This window comes from Podarcis erhardii, assembly GCF_964252035.2.
Source record: "Podarcis erhardii genome assembly, chromosome: 8".
Lineage (NCBI taxonomy): Eukaryota > Metazoa > Chordata > Lepidosauria > Squamata > Lacertidae > Podarcis > Podarcis erhardii.
Window position 1 is genome coordinate 71,513,991 of NC_138499.1, and position 16,307 is coordinate 71,530,297.

General features: G+C 43.6%; 1 long non-coding RNA gene across 1 annotated transcript; it reads left to right on the forward strand.

Annotated features, from left to right (window-relative positions):
* Positions 1–6,346: 6,346 nt before the first annotated feature.
* LOC309348174 lies at positions 6,347–12,092 on the forward strand. Its single transcript, XR_014159268.1, has 3 exons — positions 6,347–6,429; positions 11,054–11,243; positions 11,834–12,092. It is a non-coding gene; the product is annotated as an uncharacterized lncRNA (long non-coding RNA).
* The last annotated feature ends 4,215 nt before the right edge of the window (positions 12,093–16,307 follow it).

A 16,307-nucleotide genomic window follows, 5' to 3' on the forward strand; every position in this document is an offset into this window, starting at 1 on the left:
ATATGCTACATTAAACAAACAAAACCTTGGGGATAGATTATTCTTGTCACTGTTAATAATGATTTCTAAAATTGATTTCTTTTTTTCTGAGCACTGTACCAGATAGGAAAAAGCAGGCTGTCCCTGCCTGTAGGTTTATGGATGAATCACAAAAGGGGAGGAGGGAGAAGAGGGAAGAGAAAAGGTGTTCCGATAATGTCCAGGTGGAATGCAATCAGCTCGGGGAAGGGAAGAGCCAAATGGAATGGGCCCCACTGTTCCATATTCTGATAGTGTAGTGAAATTCTGTCATGGGGTGGGGGGGACCTGTTTGAAATAGGCCTGCACAGCATGCAGCCAAACATAACTCACCAACCCATATAGGCCGTATTCACACCGTACATTTAAAGCACTGTTGTATCACATTAAACAATCATGGCTTCCTCTGAAGAATTCTGGGAGCTGTGGTTTGTTATGGGTGCTGAAAGGGGTCTCCTAAGAACTCTCAGCATGGTTAACAAACTTCAGCTCCCAGAATTCTTTGGGAAAAGTCATGCTTGCCGAAAGTGTTATCATAGTGCTTTCAGTGTTTGGTGCGATTGTGGCTATAGCGATGCACAATGGATATTATAAACTTCCTGGAGTTTTGTTTGTTGGTTTTCGTATCTACCTGGAACCATAAAAATGGGGGAGCAGGACACTGCCAAGTAGTAGTCTCCAGATGACTTCATAGGGCACAAATTATGCAGGCTTTTTGTTTTCGTTTTTAAAGAATAAAATAATTTGGAAAAGTGCAAAATATATTTCACGTCTTCATAGCCACAAGATGGAGCTCCTGTCCTTTAAAATGTTGCACTTCGACAGACTAAATTAGCTAAAAGTTGCCTACATAAATGCATTTACTCACCAATTTGATTGGAAAGCGCTCTCTCCCTCCCCACCCCCTTAAATTAATACCACTACTTGAAGTCATTAAATGACGGAAAGAAGAAGAAGATGACACTGGATTTTAAATATCTGATTAAATTAAAAAGAAACAAAGTAATGGCCACTTTTGTAGCTAGTGGAATGACAGCTTTATTGTAAATTAGGGAATGTTGTAAATAATTAACCTAATAAAAAATAAACTTTGGCGACTGGGTGTATTAATCAAGAGCTTGCCTCTAATATCATTAACACTGTTGATAGTTTCAAAAGAGCTTCATCCAAAGGCCAATTAAATCAATTAAACTTTGTTTTGTTTCAATGGGTTATGTCCCGGGCAGTATTCAGAATAAAGTCCATGGGGAGCTGTTTTAAGGCGATTGCCCTGGATCAACAAATATGCGGTGTAATAGTATAAAAATCAAATCTCACGGTGTATGTTTTTTTGTTTAGGATTTGAGCATGTGCAGCAAAATCCAGTCTCTGGCTACCCGGTGCCAACAGGGAAAGGCTATAGCTTACTTGTACAGCACCTGCTTTACATGCAAAAGGTTGTAGGTTCAAAATCTGGTATCTCCGGCTAGAGCTGGGAGTGTCCCTCTTCTGAAACCTAGAGAGTGATTGTTAGTAAGTGCAGAAAATACGAAGTTAGATGAATTAATGGTCTGGCTCAGGATAAGTCAGCTGAAAGGGAAAAAGTACCCCTGACTGTTAGGTCCAGTCATGGACGACTCTGGGCTTGAGCGCTCATCTTGCTCTATAGGCCGAGGGAGCCGGCATTTGTCTACAGACAGCTTCTGGGTCATGTGGCCAGCATGACTAAGCCACTTCTGGCGAACCAGAGCAGCGCACGGAAATGGCATTTACCTTCCCGCCGGAGTGGTACCTACTTATCTACTTGCACTTTGACATGCTTTCAAACTGCTAGGTGGGCAGGAGCAGGGACCGAACAACGGGAGCTCACCCCGTCACGGGGATTTGAACCGCCAACCTTCTGACCGGCAAGCCCTAGGCTCTGTGGTTTATACCACAGCTTACTATGTTCCTAATTGGATGATGTCTCTTTCATTTCCCTGCAGTTCCCATCCCAGGGGAGAGGCCATGATGCGGGAAAATTGCCTATAGCTGCTGGCATTCATGGCCGATGAAACAGTGTACAACCCAGTACTAAAGCTGTCACTGGATATTATCTGAAGTTATAAACAGGGCTGTTTCTGTTCATAGAATCAGAGAATTGTAGAGTTGGAAGGGACGAGTGTCATCTTGTCCAACTCCCTGCAATGCAGGAATCTTTTGACCAACGTGAGACTCAAACCCACGACCCCGAAAGTCACATGCTCTACCAACTGAGCTATCCAGAAATGTATGTAAAACACCTAAAGTGTTCAAGGAAACACTTGAGCACTTGAAAAGTTGCCAAGGCTAGCAACATTTCTCTGAGAGATTTGACACATTCTTAAAATTGCAACCAAATTTCACCTCAAGTAACATTCCAGGGTGATTTCTCTTAGCAAAATCATGGCAGACTTCCAAGATGAGTGAAAAGCATCTGAGTAAGGCTAGCAAAAATTCCTCAGAGCCATTTACATGTCCCCACTGAATACCACTGATATTATTGTTATTCTTCAAGGAAATTCACTGAGAGTTGGGGGGGGGGGCAGAATCCTTGTTTTCATTAACAACTGCAATTTTACTACTGTGCATCAGGTGGAGTTATCCTCTCATTTATTCCTCGGGAAACCTAACTAGCTTGATGGAAAACGCAGAATTATTTTACCAACATTGGTATTTCAATCATATAAAATGTGGGGCATTTGACTCTCTCTGCATGCAGATCATCATCTTCCATTCCAGCCGTGCGGTGCATTCTGAAGCCCATTAATTGCCTTTAAATTAGTTGGAGGGGGGTTAGTTGAGCCTGCATTTTAATGTGAAGCTACATAATTTGCCATCTTTGAACAAATACACGAATCAATAACACAAATCGCAAATGCATCCAAATTCACACTTCTCCGGAATTTGGGAGGTGGTTTTCTTATCAAAAATGCACCTAAGAGGAGAAAGTCTCCCCCCCCCAGTGTGCACATACTTTTGAAAATAGTGTACAAAATGCATCACACTCTGGGAAATTTCTTGCATGAATTTTCAAGATTTTTATCGTTAAAATGCAAACGGATTCAGAAGTGGAAAGAAGTGATTTAATGTTGTGGACAAATGAGAAACAGATCCCTACCAAACAGTGACATTATTAATGCTACACCAATGATCTTCTTTCCTTCCTTCCTTATTTGCTATAATTATATCTCACCTTTCCTCCAAGGGATTCAACAAAGCATACGTGTTCTTCCCTCTCCTCGATTTTATCCTTGCAGCACCCTTTGAAGTATGTGAAGTATAGAGAGAGTGATGGATCCATTGCCATTCTGTGACATCCATATTGGAGTCAGTGAGAATTTGAACCTGGGTCTCATCAACGCTTGCAAGTCGTCATTTGATGTGGCAGTTATCAGGCATCCCTTACACTCTTGGTCCTTGGATTGTTACGTTATTCAGGAGAGTGGGTGGCGCTGTGGTCTAAACTACTGAGCCTCTTGGGCTTGCTGATCGGAAGGTCGGCGATTCGAATCCCCATGATGGGGTGAGCTCCTGTTGCTCTGTCCCAGCTCCTGCCAACCTAGCAGTTCGAAAGCATACCAGTGCAAGCAGATAAATAGGCATCACTGTGGCGGGAAAGTAAACAGTGTTTCCGAGCTCTCTGGTTTCCGTCATGGTGTTCTGTTGTGCCAGAAGCAGTTTAGGCATGCTGGCCACATGACTTGGAAAGCTGTCTGTGGTCAAACACTGGCTCCCTTGACCTGAAAGTGAGATGAGTGTAAGGAGACCCCATAGTCACCTTTGACTGGACTTAACCATCCAGGGGTCCTATACCTTTTACCTTTTTACCATATATATGTTTAAAAGAAGAAGAAGGGGAAGAAGAAGAACCAATTCACTGTTCTCTCACCCATCTGCCATCAGAATAATTGGCCATGATATTGCATCATCTTCAGATGAGAGCCTTTTAGTACACACATCTGGAAAGTTAATGCAGAAAAGGGTCAGTAACCCATTTAAATGACTCCACAGCACACTCAATGGTGCTCTTAGATGAATGGAATACAATTAACCCGGCTGCTGAAGTTAACTGCGGAAGGCAATTTCTCATATGGCAGAGTTCCACACACCACACGGTTAAATGAGGTTTTTCTTCCCCCCGCAATATCAAATAACTTTCCATTGAGGGAATGCCCTGCCGATGTTTTTCGAAACCTCTAATTAAAATATTTAGCTAATTATTTCCTGGTATGAAAGTAGGCGGCAAAGTCACCGAAAACATGGAACGGAAAACAAGCCCAGGAAGAAAAGGAAAGGAGGAGGGGGGGGGAATGAAACTCAACAATGCAGAAAAGGGTAGTTAAGGCTCACTGCAAAGATGCCTGAAAGAAAATCAGGTTGTAATTTAAAATAACATCTCATTAGCTTGTTTAATTACTCTCTGCCAGTGGTAATTGATTTTAAGGCTGAAAACAGAAACACACAGTACTTAGGAAAAAAAGTAATTTTTACCTCTGGTAAATTGGAGACAAGATAAAGGTTCCAACAAAGATGAAATATGCAGTTCCAATTACATTTCATTAAAAAGTAGCAGTGTTTGTTCGTCCCTAATATGAGAGCAGTGTTTGAAAACTTTTGGTATTGAACCTTTATTATATTGATCTTTATTGATCTTTCTTTTCCCCTCTGAGCATCCCAATTTTTACACACACTAGGCTCAGTCCTATAAAGTGTTTGGGGAAAGGGCAACAGGGAAATCACAATCTCAGCCTCAATCCCTCAGTGGTAAAGATCTCTGCCTGAGATCTGGGCATGTCAGAGATTAAATATCCCTTTGCCTGATGCAAATGACCATAGAGACATATAATTGTGGTTGACCTGAGGGTCACCTAGTCCAACCCCCTGCAATGCAGGAATCTCAGATAAAGCAGGGATGCTTGAAGATTTCAGGCTTTGCAACTGCTAGATATGAACAATCCTGGGCTGCATCTACACAGCTATGAAAAAACGGTCTGAAAATGCTGTGGGGGGAAAAAAATTTTTAAAGCTCATAATGGAAAATTTCATAGAGTGCTTAGTTCAGCTCTACAGCGCCACCTGGTGTCACAGTGTTATATCTCATTTAAAATATTATATTTTTACTAATGTAGCTGAGTCTCGAATCTGCACCTCCTGGACTGTGGGTTGCAGTTGAGAATGTAGGTCACAGCTTGCATTTAAAACATTTAAAACATTATTATACAACAGTCACAGCTTTCCCCCAAGGAATCCTGTGTATTGTAGTTAATTAAGGGTGCTAAAAGTGATTGGGAGATTCTCACTCCCCCAATACAGGAGAGCTACAATTACCAGAGTTCTCTGTGAAAAGCAATTGATTGTTTAACCACTTTGGGAACTGTAGCTCTGTCAAGTCAATAGGGAGCTCCTAATAACTCTCAGCATGCTTAATGAACTATGGCTCCCAGAATCCTTTGGGGGAAGCTGCAACTGCTTAAACTGGCATCATATTGCTTTAAAGTTTAAATGTATAGTTCAAATGCATCCTTGGTTACCGACCAGCTTCAACACTTCCTGAATGTTCTGACACATGCCTTGGCTCGAAAATGTATCAAAACGAACCTAAAAAGGCACATTTCCAGATAAAAGCCTTTAGAAAGGTTTGGGTTTGAGAGAAAACAGTTAAAGATACATATTTAAACATGGGTCTAAATTTGAATTTCCATATGGATTTAAAAATAAAATGCAATTGCAGCTCAGTGCAGGAATGGCACAGAAGAGGCGTATACAAAGTGACAGAACCCAGAAGGAGGCTGATTCAACCATCTCTAGAAAGAACACAATATAAAATATTGCTTTGCTGCTGGCTCCTTCCTCCACTTCTGTTTCTCACGTGGCCTCAAGCATTCCAGAGTAGCCTGTCATTCACTTCTGTTCACAGTGGGGGAATGCTGTCAGATAATGAAGAAAGCAAACCACACAGAAAGAACCCTTTCATGTAAAGTGGGAGGCCAAAAAAAGGCCATTTTCTTTCACTCCCTCCCCTTCCCCCAGTGCAAATATGGGCTTTTTGAAATTCTCCCTCTTCATTTAACACAAGGAAATAGATGTGCTGTCCTCTGTCCCTTCTGTCACATCGATAGCAGCGCTACGATTCATTTCTGCTCGTGTTCTGACAAAGTGACAAAGGCACGAGCGTTTAGAGTTAAAGCCGTCACCAGTTATGTCGCTCACCTCCGTGACTCGGCTGCTTGGAACCCCTTTAGAAGTTCTGTACAAGGAGCTGATTCTGATGTGCACGGCGGCTTTAAACTTCAGAACTTTGACTTTTCTCAAAAGAGGAGGGGATCTGGGTTCCCTTTGCCACTACATGTGCAGAGTAAGGAGATTTAACAGCAACAAGGGAAGATAAATTATTCAAAGGGATATGAGCAGGTAAGTGGAAGGTGCCTGCCCCTGAAGTCTCAGTGCCCCCTTCCTTACAGTAGGCTGAAATTACTGGTAACCTCTACTGGTAGTAGTTTGTATCTGAATACCAGGTGCTTGAAACTGCAGGAACAGTGGGTGCTGTTGCGCTCAAATGCAGCTTGTCAGCTTCCCATAGGCATCTGACTAGCCACTGTGAGAACAAGATGCAGGAGAAGATGGACCCCTGGTCTACATATCCTCCAACATTTCTCCAATGAAAATAGGGACTTCCTAATATTATTATTAGGGACGCGGGTGGCGCAGTGGGTTAAGCCTAGGACTTGCCGATCAGAAGGTTGGCGCTTCGAATCCCCACAACGAGGTGAGCCCCCGTTGTTCGGTCCCTGCTCCTGCCAACCTAGCAGTTCAAAAGCACGTCAAAGTGCAAGTAGATAAATAGGCACCGCTCCGGCGGGAAGGTAAACGGTGTTTCTGTGCACTGCTCTGGTTCGCCAGAAGCGGCTTAGTCATGCTGGCCACATGACCCGGAAGCTGTACTCCGGCTCTCACGGCCAATAAAGCGAGATGAGCGCCGCAACCCCAGAGTAGGACACAACTGGACCTAATGGTCAGGGGTCCCTTTACCTTTATTATTATTATTATTATTATTACCCCAACCATCTGACAGGGTTGTCCCAGCCACTATAGGTGGCTTCAAACATATATAAAAACATAATTAAGCACTGGAAAACGTCTCTATACAGTGGTACCTCGGGTTAAGAACTTAATTCGTTCTGGAGGTCTGTTCTTAACCTGAGGTACCACTTTAGCTAATGGGGCCTCCTGCTGCCGCCGTGCTGTCGGAACACGATTCCTGTTCTCATTCTGAAGCAAAGTTTTTAACCTGAGGTACTATTTCTGGGTTAGCGGAGTCTGTAACCTTAAGCGTCTGTAACATAGCTGTCAACTTTCAGATTTGAAAATAAGGGATCAGCAGCCTCAAAAATAAGGGAACAGCAGCTTCACCTGTCCCAGGGACAGTCTACGGGATATCTAACAATCCGGGATAGCAGCGGGAAGCAGCGGGAAATGGCGCTGGAATAAGGGAATTTCCCGCCAAAAAAAGGGAAGGTTGAAAGCTATGGTCTGCAATCTGAAGCGTCTGTAACCCGAGGTGCCACTGTGGAGGGCTACCTTTAGTTGTCTTCTAAACAGTGTATAGTTACTTATCTCCTTTTCTCGGTCACATAACTCCATACCCTCCAATGGAATTAGGGACGTCTGTCTTGCCAAAGGCAAGGTGGATCTTTTAAAATGAGGTTCAGAAGCAATACAAAATACCCAAGTGAGTGAAAAGATTCAAGATTTTATTCCAAAACAGTAAGCAATGTATACATACCAAGCAAGCACTTCAGTCTGCCACTTGGAAGCTCTCAAGAAGCGGTGAAGTGACTCCCCCAGGTAGTCTGTTTGCATGGCCCTGCGGCCGATCAGTCCATGCACGAGGTTCAGAGAAACACTGCCCAAACGTCCAATGTTATAGATAGCTTGTGTGGCTTTCAAGACTGACTACATGCAGATCATCCATTAGCCACCCCCTCCCAATGCTCACTTTCTCAAAACAATGTCCAACATCAAAGATGGTGCCCAGCACTATCCTCCCAAACTGATTAAGGCAGCTGTGGGTGGGTGGAAGGAGTTTCACCTCCTCCCAATGTTCTCAAACATCTAAGGCTGTTCTCACACCATCAAAAAACTTAACAAGATCAAGGGAAGGGGAAGGAACAGAGGCATGAAGGGCTCCGTGTTAGATCACTAACTCCTCCATACAGTTTGTCTTACAGATGCATTTCCCATACGACGTCCTACCATACATTCCAACATTCATCTGATGAAAACAGGGAAGTCCTTAAAAAAGCAGGACATTCTGGGTTCAAGTCAGAAACCAGGACAGCTTCTGTAAATCTGGGACTTTCCCTGGAAAATAGGGACACTTGGAGGCTCTTACTTTCTTATCTACTGCTGGTGGTTTTTTAAAAATATAGGTCTGTTTTCAGGGGGTCGGGGAAGCACCAACTATCCATTACTGATAGAATCATAGAATTGTAGAGTCAGAAGGGACCCTGAAGGTCATCGGGTGCAACCCCTTGCAATGCAGAGATCCCAACACACAGTCCTCCATTCAATATGAAACTATACTGGACCCTGCTTAGCTTTGCAAATGTGCTATCAGTTTTATTGCTGCTCCACTAGGATATATTGCACCACTGTTTTCTGTGTCTTTAAGAGACACATATACAGTAGATGCCCTGTGCTATCTACTAGAAATTTTACATATTTATTTTTATTTACCTATTTACAGGGTGGAATTCAACTAATGAATCCTGATAGCCCTCCAGTTGTGAAACGAGGTTCCCCTTCTCTGCCTGCACCCCTAAATTGTCAAGGGAAGTGTCAGGCGAACCCCATAACAGTGTGCAAGTGGAGGAGAGGAGGGGATTGTTGTGTCTGACAAACCAAACTGTTTGTGCCATTGGAATAATCAGAAGAGTACAGCATTAAATTCCTCCCACAATCTGCACTTTCATGAACATATATCAAGGTGCTATGCAACATATAAGAATAAAGTCAGTGAAAAGCATTCACATACAAACACACACACAAATAAATTTAAACATCCCTAAATACATAATAGTTAAAATGAGAAAATGCATAAAGATCTTCCTGGATGTATAAACTGGGCTGCAGGTTGCCCAAATGGTTTTACCTGACAATTTCTTCAGCATCTTCCAAAGCTGCTTAAGAAGACAGAATGTTTGTGGATGTTTGAAGACACCTAAATCTTTGCAAAGTACCTGCATTGAAGTCACCTAAATTGGACTGGTTCAAAATACTCTCCTGTCCATATATGCAGCTGCCTTCGCTTGTCATATTCCCTCTGTGGGTGTAATGCTTGAATTCCTTTCCACAGAGTGCTGGTTCAGCTATAGATGTGTGCATGGTTGGCTCTGACAATTTTCTAGGCTGATATGTCCCTCCAGGAGTGATGGGGACGTGTGGGACAAGGCCTCCTAGGACTGGCAAGGAGGCTAAGGGTGAGGTGTTGAAGAAACCAAAGAGCAAAAAGGTCAAGGACCTCAGTGGGGAATAACAGCTTCCTTACCCTGTTTCTTGTGTTGATTGGATTCAACCAGCATTCTCAGAACCCCTTTGGGTGTTGTTTTCCTTGAGTCTAGAGAAAAAGAATTCACTACCTCTTTTTCATATATGGTGCTGAAGTGCCGTCATCTCCCGTGAATTGAGATGCTGCTCCTTAACCCATCAAGCCTAGTTTTTGAACACTCAGTTTCTGTAGTTGGCAGGCTCATATCAAGTATGACTTATACATAAGTATTAATCGTATTTATATATTAATGATTTTCCATGAATCATGCTCAAGACATCAGGCACTCTGTTTGAGTGGGGTGTGTTCCACCAAACCAAAGAGAAGAATCTGGACAGAGATTCCTCAAAAGAAGAAATCAGAATTGCTTGGAAGAAACCTCCTCCATTCATTTCTGATCTCCTTGCATGGGCTGCTACCCATTCAAGGTGCTGGTTTCCATCTTTGAAACCTAACAGCTTTAGGACCAGGATGTCTGAAGAATCACATCCACTTTCTAGATCCTATGGTATACTAAGATCATAAGGAGATGTGCTTTTTGCCCATTCCTTTGTCATGTGAAGTGCAGAATGTAAGTGTACGTGAGTGTGTCTTTTTGATGGTGGCACCCAGGCTATAGATTTATTTATTTTTTCTGAATAGTTCAGATCCCTTTGCCCCTTAGCATATTCAGGGAGAAGGTGAAGAGAGTTCTCCTGGGACATGCCTTCTGTGACATGCATTGATGCTGTTTTCTCATGTCCCCCCCCCCCCCCCGGTTGCTATTGGTGATTATTATTTATTATTGTAATGGAGTGCTATTATTTGTGTTTCCTGCATATTTATGTTCTTATTAGGGTTGTTCACTTCCTCCACATGTTTACCCAATCAAGAATGTGGGAGGCAGTTTGGAGACACAGCAATACTATGTGAGTGGGGGGCAAAATGGTAAGATCAGGGGATGTTTCAGGTTTGTAGTAGCCCCTCCTTGTCCCAGCAAACAGTAGTCCAGGTCCTTAAATCACTAGAGCAATGAACAGATGCTTCTGCAAAAGATATATCCACACACACACACACTACTTTTCTGCTTTGAATTTCCATGGCTTTATAAGTCTATACCCTGCAAATGGCACTCAAATGTAAAGGCTGCCAAAGTTCTGAAGGTACATTTGCAATTTGGGTGCCGTTACTGTTCGGCGCATAATCTCCTTCGTATATTTCTTTGAAGAGAAACTAATTGTAGTTACTGCCTTGTGGCTTTGGGGGCCTTCGAGACACCTTTATGACCAATCAAGGTACCTCCTCATTTTGGAGTTAATGAGCCGGGAAGATGAAATACTTGTTTAGCTTTCTAACTTCCTTCTTCCAATGCTACGCTCATTCCTCCAGCAAACCTTATGAAGTGCCAAATTAAATGAAACCTACATTTGGCTGGTAATGTCAAAGCAATCTTTATATGAAAAGCTGATTGAATCCATCCTAATGGCGGACTATTATATCTTCATGCAGCTCCTTATCTCCATGAATTATGTGGAAAATAAAAAGAGTGGAGGAAGTTGCTTTTAAATGGATTCATCCCTGTGATATCCTGAAGGGTAGGCCCGTGAAATAAGCACAGTCATCTTTTTCAAGCCGTGTCTCATCTGTTTGCCTATAATTGAGAGACCAGAGTTCAGCTATCTTCCTGCTCTCAAGAAAGGTAGAAAATTGAGGTGTGCAAGGTTGTGGCTGTGTTGTTACCCTTAGGAACTTTTTTGATAATGTCCTCTTACAGGAGTCTGTAGAATAAACAAACTTGCCAGGGATTAATACCACAGAAGGAAGTGTCTAGAAACAAATAATTTTTAAAAAATAAAAAAAAATTTGGATAGGACTTTTGTCATTGACTCCAGTAGGAGGTAGACTGTGTCCATTGGGTGGCATTCAACAAATTTTTACTCAGAGTAGACCCACAGAAATTAATGGACATCACTAAGCTAGGTCCATTAATTTCATTCTGTCAGCTTTGAGTAAAATTTGGCTGAATTCCATCATTACTATTTTTTTGTTAAGCTTGAGAGATGGAAAGATTACTGTTAATGGGGCTTTGCAAAGAGGCAAAGTCTTAGGCACATATAGGCCACGTTCACACCATATATTTAAAATACTTGAAACAGTCATGGCTTCCCCTAGAGAATTCTGGGAGCTGTGGTTTGTTAAAGGTACTGAGAATTGTTTGAAGGAAGCCCCTATTCCCCTCCCAGAGCTACAATTCTCAAGAGTGGTTCAACAATCAATATCTCTTCACAGGGGACTAGGGAATCCTGTTCCAGTTGTCTTCATGGAAGCAGGGAAGAGACAAATCTAGCTTTAAGGAAAACCAGGCTTCAGTTCTGACTGAGATGATGGTGAGGGGGCCAAACAACACCAAAGCCACTCAACTCTAAGAAGTAATGAGGTATCCAGTGGAGGAATGGGACAGTTCTCTCCTGAGTGTGGTGGCAGTGGTGAACTGGCAAGACTTGCAGTTGTCTCCCTCCTCCCCTGTATGAAGACTTTAGACTTTTGAGGCTTTGGTTTGTGTTCCAAATGTCTTGGCTCCACCTCTCTTCTCAGCTCCCATTGGGGAAGTTGCAGGCTCCTATAGAAAATACAATACACATTTTTAGCTGAAGATACCTTAGCTACAATTCTTGACTGTCACCAAATAACAGGGTTCCTCCTCTGGCAAAACACCTGAGAAACACCCAAGGAAATGAATTTAAATAAAATTAGCTAGTAGGGTGGTTAACACCTATCCCTAGGTGCCCACTCTGGCAAAACAAAGATGGAGTGGGGGAAAGTCTAGCTGTGGCCGCCAAGCATGAATTTCCCAATTGTTCAGACCAGCTATCAGGTCCAAGCTTTTATAACTCACTACTGGTGTAAAAAGGGCTTTTTTTGGCCTGTGTTGCACAGTAATTTCTTCTTTTCTTCATAGCTGTGTGATGGTTTGAACTATAAATTCCTACTTTATATGTCACAGGTGAGCCGAGTCCTGATACTAGAGCTATCCCCAATCATGCTCTTCCTCCTCCTCCTCACCCATGTGCTTCATTTGAACCCCTGAAAAATGCCCCCCCTTTGCAGGGTTTCTAACTGTGGATAGAGCTATCCAAGTGTACAGCTACATATCTGAGTGATCTTTTCTGGTGTTCACTGAACACTTGCAAGTGGGGTGAATTGGGTCTGTCACTGGGGTGCCACTCTGCCACTCATGGAACAACTAACTTAATGGGACTTAGGTAATAACTGACATTTGCTGAAGGCAATCCAACCTTCAAAAGGAACTCAAGAGAATTTCGGTAAGGCCAGCAAAAATGTTCAGGGCAACTCTCTAAGCATCACCTTTCTTCCTCAAAGAAATATTGGACTAACCCTCATGCCACCCCCGAATGCCTGGCTGGTTTAATCTTCCTCAGTGTCCATTTCCAGGCTGTAAAGGTCCTGCCATCTCAGCTGGATTTTCCCACCCACACGCACACACTTAGAGATGTCTAGAGTTAACGATTCCGGCGCTATTTTTGTCAAGTACACTGGAGTTTTCTATTGCTGTTAATTAGAGTTCAGATTAATCTCATTAAAGGGTTCTTGTAACTTTTTTTCTTTCTCCTCTTTGAGAGAGGGCCAAGAATTCATTACCTGGAGAAAATAAATAAATGCTGCAATTCACATTGCCTAATGGGATGTCTAGAGTAAATAAAAACCACTTAAGACTGATTGACAGGGGATCAAAATGGTCCTGGCCTTAGACATACTTCCTCCTGAAGCAAAAGGTCATACCTGGAGCTCATTTTCAATGCAGATCGGAGGCAGGAAAACAGCACCCATCTGTAGCTTGTGTTTTAAAAGGCTCGGGTCACACTGTTCAAGATGTGAGAAATGCACACAGACCTTTATTATTTGCTTTTATTCTGCAGGTCTTTCTACAAGTCCTGTCCATGTTCCCCCTCAGTTTCTCTTTTTCCTTATCTCCTTCACTTCATACCCTCAAACATTCCTCAGATGAAAATAGGGATGCTGGCCTGGGCTTTGAGGTACAGCATCTCCTCCCTCTCCAGGCAGCTCTGGTAGGTGCCCAGCTCCACCTACGGCACAGCCACTTTCTTCTGCAGGGTCACCACCTTGGCACCATGCTTCAGCTTCGGCTATCCTTCAGCCTCCACCACGTCTCAACACCCAGCACCTCCTCCTCCTCCTCTGAGGTCAGGGCAGGGATGCAGATGCAGCAGCTGAACAAATCAAGTCAGAACCAAGTGACTATAACAATGCTCTTCACAGTCATGGCTGTTATGTACTGAAGTTCTCACCCTGGGCCAGCAGGGGGATACTGTAGATAGTTTTCACTCAGGTCCACGTCAGTTATTTTAGGCGGGAAACTCTGGGTTGTTGTTGCTACAATGTTGACAGCCGGCTGCCTATAAAAGCAGGCCGGCTGAGCTGTTTGCTGTTCAGTTCTGTCCAGCTTACAAATAAAGAGCTGCTCTGGAGAAATCGCTGTGCCATCTGCTATGTTCGCCCACAACTTAACAATGGCAATGGCCTCATGGACAAGCCTTTGCTTCCCCACCCACTGCTTTGTTTATGGGAGACTGGGCAACTGAGGGGAGATGGTGAAAGACTTTCTTAGGGGCATTCACATGATCCAGATCTTGTTTTCATAAAAACAGGAAGTGGCTCCATATTGAGTGGGGGAGGGAAGGAACGGGAGGAATAGATCTAAGAAATGTGTTGGGAGATGAACAGATCTGAACTCCCAGTAACACGTTGGAACACTGTACTGAAGTGAAGGCTCCTTGGGAACTTGGGACTCGGTGTGACAAAGTGAGAAGCCGTTATGGCTTAAGGATTTTCATGACAGTCCTGGCATTTTCGGGGCAGTTGAAGACTATGTCACTTTCTGCCTGAGCACCTTCGGAATCAGCTCTATAGAAATCCCAAAGCAGGAATGAGGAAACCTTTTCAGGCCAGGAGCCACGTCTTCTTCTAGACGGACTTCTGAAGCAACATGCCAGAGCTGCATGCAGCCAGAAGCAAAAGTGGGTAGAGATACGAATGCTAATTTACTCACATGTCCGTCATTATTGATCATCCGGGAAAGCAAAGAAGCATTATCAGACACATTCTCACCAGACAAAAACACACAGGGCTAGCAGTGGGTGTGGCTTGAAGAGAAGTGCTGTGGCCTGGTGAGAGTTCCAACGGTTGCATTTGGCCTCCAGACCTGAGGTTCTCATCCTTGCAAAATGAATGTTTTAAGCATATGGAAACTGAAGTTTAGCAGGGATAGGGAACCTCAGACCTGGGGGTTGAATAGTCCTCTCCATCCATCCCTTGTGACTCTTCCCCGGCCACTCACATGTACCCAAGCCACACACCTTATACCAGTCCTGTTATCTCCCCTCCCCTCAAACAGGTTTGAATGTTCTCTTGAACTGGAGTTGTTGTTGTTGTTTAGTCATTTAGTCGTGTCCGACTCTTCGTGACCCCATGGACCAGAGCACGCCAGGCACTCCTGTCTTCCACTGCCTCCCGCAGCTTAGTCAAACTCATGCTGGTAGCTTCGAGAACACTATCCAACCATCTCGTCCTCTGTCGTGCCCTTCTTCTTGTGCCCTCAATCTTTCCCAACATCAGGGTCTTTTCCAGGGAGTCTTCTCTTCTCATGAGGTGGCCAAAGTATTGGAGCCTCAGCTTCAGGATCTGTCCTTCCAGTGAGCACTCAGGGCTGATTTCCTTCAGAATGGAGAGGTTTGATCTTCTTGCAGTCCATGGGACTCTCAAGAGTCTCCTCCAGCACCATGAACTGGAGTAATGCCTGTTGTATGCCTGGGCATAAAGATAGAGGTTTATGTGGGTGCAGAAACCTCTGGATTTTGTATGGTAGAATGTAGTCTACTGTACAAAAGTAAGAGTCAGACCCACTGCTCTTTAGCTTTTGGTCCCACCCAGTTTTTGCCTCCAGCCCTGTCCACCATTGAAATGTGGTCCTCAAAAGTTTGACCATGAGGAAATACAGACCTCAGGCCAAAAAAGAAAAAAAAATCCATCCCTGGGATTCAGTGTTGACCACCAGTCCCAGGAACCATCTGCCTAAAATAATTGCATCATGGTAAAGGTAAAGGTACCCCTGACCATTAGGTCCAGTCATGGATGACTCTGGGGTTGCGGTGCTCCTCTTACTTTACAGACCAGGGAGCCAGCATTTGTCTGCAGACAGCTTCCAGGTCATGTGGCCAGCATGACTAAGCCGCTTCTGGCGGACCAGAGCAGCACACGGAAACGCCATTTACCTTCTCGCCAGAGCGGTATCTCTTTATCTACTTGCACTGGCATGCTTTTGAACTGCTAGGTTGGCAGGAGCAGGGACAGAGCAACGGGAGCTCACCCCATCATGGGGATTCGAATTGCCGACCTTCCGATTGGCAAGTCCTAGGCTTTGTGGTTTAGACCACAGCACCACCTGCGTCCCTGCATCATGGTAGTGCTGTCTAAATTTGCCCTGATGAATTCAGATCAGTATATTCCTGACCAGTGACCATCTGCTATGGGTTGCAACATCAGAAAGATGATTTTTTAAAAGTTTGTTTGGCTCTTTCTTCAAAGATATGAAAAGGATGGGAATCCTATCTATTCTAAAACAAATGAATTGCTGTTAAATTTAAGTTGTCATAAGCAATTCAGCTGTATATTTCATCTCTGAGTTTTTATTTTAAGAAGACAACCATTTAACTTCTCCTGTATT